This window comes from Miscanthus floridulus, chromosome 9, assembly GCF_019320115.1.
Source record: "Miscanthus floridulus cultivar M001 chromosome 9, ASM1932011v1, whole genome shotgun sequence".
In the NCBI taxonomy this organism is placed as follows: Eukaryota; Viridiplantae; Streptophyta; class Magnoliopsida; order Poales; family Poaceae; genus Miscanthus; species Miscanthus floridulus.
This window is the reverse complement of record NC_089588.1, coordinates 121,743,692-121,750,381: the sequence shown is the minus strand read 5'-3', so window position 1 is coordinate 121,750,381 and position 6,690 is coordinate 121,743,692. Positions and strand designations below refer to the sequence as shown.

The window sequence follows — 6,690 nt, the reverse complement described above, 5'->3', positions numbered from 1 at the left end:
TGTACCCCCTACTACGAACCGTTCACGGTGCTAATAACACGAGCAGCAACAAACTGGACGTAGGGACATTCGGCGGGAACCAGTATAAATCTTGTGTCCTTTAGCGCACCATCCGAGCCTAACGCGCATTACTATAAATTTACTTGCCGGTGCTTGTACGAAACACCGACAAGTTCTCTCCGAGCACTTTCTATGCCAAGATCAGGGGCTCATTTGTCAATAAAACCAAAGCACTTGTGCCACCTTAGGTACCTTGATCTCTCAGATAATGCTGGCATCGAAGCACTTCCAGATGATATAAGCATCCTATATAGTCTCCAGACACTAAAACTTTCTAACTGCAGGAGTCTCAAAAGACTTCCTGAGCAAATGAAGCACATGAGTAGCCTTCGTCATCTCTACACAGATGGGTGCACGAGTGCATGCCTCCAGAGCTTGGACGAATCACCTCGCTTCGAACCATTACATGGTTTGTAGTGGGAAGTGGCTTGAATTGTAGCAGTCTTGGAGAGCTAAAGGATTTAAATATTGGTGGTTCATTAATGCTAAAGTAGCTCGAAAATGTGACAGTGACAAGAAATGCAAAAGCAGCCAACCTTGAGAATAAGAAGGAACTGAGACAACTGTCACTACGATGGACAAGTGGCAAGGAGGTGGAACAGCAATGTCATGAGGTGCTGGAGAGTCTTGAAGCTCATGATAGACTGCTGGCTTTAGAAATATATTCCTACCAAGGCACCAGTTTCCCATCATGGATGGGTATGTTGAAAAACATGGTTGAGCTTCGGTTATCTAATTGTAGTAAAACGGATCAGCTTCCTGAATTGGAACAGCTAGCAGAACTACAAGTTCTTCATTTGGAAGGATTGGGAAAATTGCAATTCCTGTGTAGCAGCTGTACATCTTCCACATTTGGAAAGCTTAAGGATCTTAAGCTAGTTAGTCTTCAGGTTTTTGATAAATTTTGGGAGGCAACACATGGAGGCACCGTAGCATGTCCTCAGCTTGAGATATTGCACATTGAAGGCTGTAAAAATTTGGCAGCATTACCAGAAGCATCGGTGCTCAGAGAACCATATGGTGGTGGAGATTATACAGTGGCCCGGTCCGCCTTTCCAGAACTGAAGGAGCTCAGACTGGAAGATTTATATAGCTTTGAGAGATGGGAGTCTGCCCTTGAAATTGAAGAAGAACATGCACTGTTCCCTTTGCTTGAGATTCTTGTTATCAAGAAATGCCCAAAGTTAACAACTCTGCCTAGGGCACCAAAGGTCAAAGAACTAGTTTTGAGTGAAGGAAGTCAACAGATTTCTCTAGGAGGAATCAGAAATATGATGTCCCTGTCCAGTTTGGCGTCAAGCTGGATGATAAGGAGGAATGGGACCATCCGTCGTCTGTGGTAGATATGAAACTATTGAGCTGCAGTTTGTTCTTCCAACCACGTGCACTAGCACTGTGGGTTTGCTATGGGCAGCTGCAGCATCTGACAATTGATAGCTGCGATGAGCTTGTGTACTGGCCGGAAAAGTATTCCAAGGTTTAGTTCCCCAGTTCCAAACTTTGGCACTATGCAAAAAAAAAATTCTCCGCCACATCAAACTTGCGGTACGGAGTATTAAATGTTGACGAAATCAAAAACTAATTGCACAGTTTGGTTGTACTTTACGAGACGAACGTTTTGAATCTAATTAGTCAACGATCAAATAATTATTAACAAATAAAAACAAAACGGCACAGTGATTCGACCGGCGCCAAATCGGCCGAACTAAATGCGGCCCAAAGCTTGATTTCCTTGCGGAGGCTACGGATTTGGAAGTGCAATAATCTAATTGGATACGTAGCGGAAAATGCTCCTGACCAGGAAACATCAGGAAAGAGCTAACTTTTGCCCCGTCTAGAGTCTGCAAATATTTGAGTGTGGAAGTCTGGTAGAGGTCTTCAACTCCCCTGCTCTCAAGACGATGGAAGTTTCACTCTTGTAAGCTTGAGTCCCTATACGGCCGGCAACAGTTGAATCAAGAGGCTAGTTGTACCCATGACGTGGCAGCATCCACACCTGTTGAGGAGAAGCTGTCACCATCATCTTTAGAATCTCTAACAATATTGGACTGTGACGGGTTGTCAGAGGTTGTCAATCTCCCCTCGTCCCTCAGGAAAATAGATATTAAGGGCATGCTTAGATCCAAAAATTTTTTACGTAATACCCATTACATCAAATCTTGCGGCACATGCTAGGAATACTAAATATAGACGAAAAAAACTAATTGCACAGTTGAGTGAGAAATCACGAGACGAAACTTTCGAACCTAATTAATCCATAATTAGACATTAATTACCAAATACAAACGAAAGTGCTACAGTAGCCAAAACCCAAAAAAAAATGGCTCTAAACGCCCTAAAATTTGCTCCAAACTACGGTTCATATCAGGCCAGCTGGATGCACTCAAAGAGCTGCAAATTTACGGGTGCCCAGAGTTGCGGTCACTGGAATCATTATGCACCATAGACTTCTCAGCACCGGAAGTCCTCGAGCTGTGGAGCAGCAAAAGCCTGGCATCCTTGCCCAGTGGGCTAGAAGCCCAGAACCACAAGAGTACTCATCTCTTCGTCGGCTTGAAATTTGGGGGTGCCCAGGTATAAAATCGCTCCCTTCGGCTCTGCAGCAGCGACTGGAGAGCGGCCTCGTGGAAGCTACGGATCTAGATTCTCGTCTTGAAGGTACGCACCAATCTTTCCCGTATATGGTGCATGCATAAATCCTGTGTTTGCATGCCAGCCCTATCCATTCATTGGTGTTCTAGATAGTCTTGTTCGACCATAGAACAACCTCGACGTGTTCTCGGAAGGTGTTCTGACTTTTTCGAGCGAAGCACTAGCGTTGGATTGGCGTGGCCGACTTGCCGGTCAGCCTTGCTATTCTAGTGCGTTCACACTGCGTGCTAGGTGGTGTATGGCCTTGGGTGTGTGTCGACACAGAATTTTCGTCCTGCGCCGAGGACACACGTAGCAAGCCACAAGGATCTGCTCGATGGAGCTGTAGATCCGCCTAGCTTTAGCGTAGGGATGGTCGATCCTGCGCACTCCTCCCGAGATGTGCCAGTCAATTTGATCATGTAATTGACAAGGAGAGAAAGTTTATCAGTAATTAAGGGCGGAACGTGCCGGTGTTGCCAGACAGTCTTGAATGTGCGGCTCTGAGAGCCGATATGAAAGGAGAACGACTAAACAGTCGATTACAGCATATTCATGAGAATAAATCGGTTAAAGCTCATTGGGTTATATAAGAAGAATAGGTCATCATTCAGAATAAATGTCATTAATTGAACAAATATTAATAAATAGCAATAAGATGTCAACGATGATTGGTTCATGCTAAGCCAATGATTACAAGTAACAGAACCCATTTTCATATAAAGAAACCATTTAACACCATTTAACCGTTTAATAAAGATAAATCTAATGAACATGTTAGATCTCATCTATCGCTATGACCAGTGGGTCATAAGGCAGAATCATGCGGGCCGTAGAAATAACAACAGACTCGACGACCCTAACTCATTACTAATATCAGTGGGACATGAGGCAGAATCATGCAGGCCGTAATACAATAATAAGATCATGGGGCTAACACATCTTTCAACCCATCTTTACTTCAACGGTCTCGTGATGCGAACTGTTCGTGAAAGCACTTGATATCGGCTAAAACAGCCGATTCAGGCATTGTGCACAGTTAAAGTCATGCCTTATCAGGAATAGATATACCAAATAACGATCCCCACTCCATGGTGCTAACAGTGGGGTATGAGGCATAATCACACAGGCCGTGATAACGGGCCATAGAACGGTTTTCGCTAGCCAATAAATCTACTCAAGACGCAATATGCTTTAACCGCACGCTATGCACGATCAAGATTGATGTAAAACAACCGATAAAACGTAACTCATCGTTTAACGCGTAGATTAGATCAGTTTCAGATTAATAAACGATGGGCTAAACAAGATATAAGGCCGATCTAAATCAATCCTAATCAGGCAGAGTGATATTGCTGTAATTTAGATAAATAATGAAAGCAATAAGTAATATCAGTAACTTAATGAATCTACCAGAGACTGTCATTCTAAGGTAGAGTCGATAACTTGATCTTGATCTAGTTCATGCAGTGGGGGTCGACCGGATCGATGCAGCCGTACTTGAACTAGGCAAGAGTCGATAACTAACTTATACCAGAGTCGCAATGGAGGTCGACCGGATCGATGCAGCCGTGCGAATAGAGGTATAAGCCATGGCGGTACTTACAATAAGCAGTGGAGGTCGACCGGATCGATGCAGCCATACTTGCTGAAGAACTCGCCGAGATCTACTCTACTCCTACTCCTAAGGAGTGGCCGGAGCCGAAAAAGTAAATGACTTGTATATTGGATTGATTGTATGTTTTTACAATAGCCGGGGTTTGATATTTATACCCGGAGTCTAAACATGAATCATACTCGATCACGATTCGTTACAATCTTATGTATAAAGGAAAACATTCCTAATTTAAGATAACTTGAACTCTAATCTTTCCCTTTTTGCAGAGCCCATCATGTCCCGTCCTGGCGTTGATCGTAGCATTTGTCCTTATCCGCTGGCGCTATCTGAAGAAAGTCGATTCCAGTTTTTGCATCCAAATCAGTTGGTTCCGATCTGCACGCAATTGATTCCTTGATGACATGATCTTGGAAGCCTTCGAGTCCCTGCGACTCTCTTTTCAAATTTTGGTGTAAACAGTGTGCTAACCCTTGCTTGTGTGTGGCTCGAATCAGCATCAACAATATCCGTATATTATCCGCTCCAATTCTTATCCCACCAAGAAAAGTGGATTAGAAAGTGAGATAGACATTATTAGCTCCGCTCTGATGTGTATTCATTCCCACCAGGGTGACTTATGTGATGAATCGTTGGATCCCGATGTCATCGATTTATTAGAACCCAGCAGCAGGTACCTTGAACGTGATAGGTAATTGACGGATGGAAAAAAACATAGAAATAAAAATAAATTCCTACGTTCCAGGCTAGGTGCTGGCAAAACAAAACAAGAAAATGGTTGAATCAACTTTGTCTAAAGAAAAACTATGGACAAGAGGACAGCAAGGATACCGCGATCGAAAAGGAGTTTTGGGGAGGAAGAGATTGTTGTCTCGGGAACCACACATATCGAGAATTTGATGGATAATTGAGATAGTTTCCTCACTGTGGTGATTGTTCGGGTGATGGAGCAGCTCAGTCCGCAGCGACAGTCCCTTAGCCATGCATCGCTGGCGGAGTGACAGTGGATAGCAGTCAGTCAAGGGTGGCTACCGTTTTGAAGGGATGAACATGTTGCGATAACTAGCTTGCTAGATCGTTTTAAATTTCTCTATATGGATGCTTCAAGTGATCGATGTAAAAGAAATCTTTTTTTTGAAGGATGTAAAAGAAATTTAGCATATATCATAGCAAGAAATGATATAATCATGAGCAATATGATATGATCATATCGCTACACATCTCTAACTAGTCCCATATTCATAGCAAGAATCAAGTCCATTCCTCCTACGCGGGGCAGTAAAAAACAAAACCTAGACAAAATGGCTACAGGTGGTAGGCGAGGCGGTGCAACTCTACCTAACGCCTCCATCATCTTTTTAGAAAAGGCGAGGCCTACACACACGAGTTGAAAAAATAGACTACTTGTCCTAGCTTATATATTTGCATAAAAAGAACTCAACATTTTCTATTCGTTCTATTGTTTTGATGCACTTGTTGCAAAATCTAAAATATCATAAGATGTAAGAGCATCTCCAAGAGTTTCCAAAATTCACTCCCAATGTGTGTGTGTGTGTTTTTTTTTTGCAAGATTGAATAAAACTGCTCTCCAACAACAATTTAGGAAACTATTTGCATGACAAATATAATTTTTTGAAATACGTAATTAAGGAATTACATATTCAATTTGCTAAGGAAGAAAGAAAAATCGAATGAACACAAGAGCTTTAAACCACTAATAGATTTTTTTTTGTGTGTGGAACCACTAATAATAGATAAATAAAACTACGTAGCCCAGCCATGGGCCATGGCTTTCCCAGTCACGATCCATCAAATTTGAATGGGCCGTAATAGGCTGCACAAAAACTGCGGCAGCAGCTTACGGGTGTCCCAACTACAACGCTCACATTAACGAGTTGTTGAACCGAGAACCCCAGGTTCTTGCAACGCACAATAGTAGGAGTATAATTTTATTGTAAAGCCTAACTCAAATCTAGACATCTTGGTCCTATGTTGCTTACAAGGACGTTTTTGTAGGAATGTGTTGTTTCTAGTGTTTTGTCGGGGAATCTAACCCATGTGGTCAGTGGCTACCAAGTGATGCCTAATCAGAAATAATGATGCCGACAAACATGCTTGCATAGATAATGAAAGAGTAGGTTTTATTGACGAAGACTTGATGACTTGTTGCATCCAGATGCGCCAGGCATATACATACAAATAAAGGTGATTGGAGCTCAAAACTTGTGCCACAATCAAAATTAATCCACTTGTGCTTGGAATAAGGCCCGGCGTACATTAATTTACAGTTCGATTAGGGCTCACTGCATAAGACTAAGGCGGTATCGAATATGCCAACCACCAAAACTTATACTCGCCCTGTTCGCTGGTCGGTGCTGGTTTGA

The 6,690-nt window shown here is 42.7% G+C and overlaps 1 long non-coding RNA gene across 1 annotated transcript; it reads left to right on the top strand.

Annotated features, from left to right (window-relative positions):
• The first annotated feature begins 2,692 nt into the window (after nt 1-2,692).
• LOC136482817 (uncharacterized) lies at nt 2,693-4,803 on the top strand. Its single transcript, XR_010765206.1, has 3 exons — nt 2,693-2,718; nt 4,153-4,400; nt 4,576-4,803. It is a non-coding gene; the product is annotated as an uncharacterized lncRNA (long non-coding RNA).
• The last annotated feature ends 1,887 nt before the right edge of the window (nt 4,804-6,690 follow it).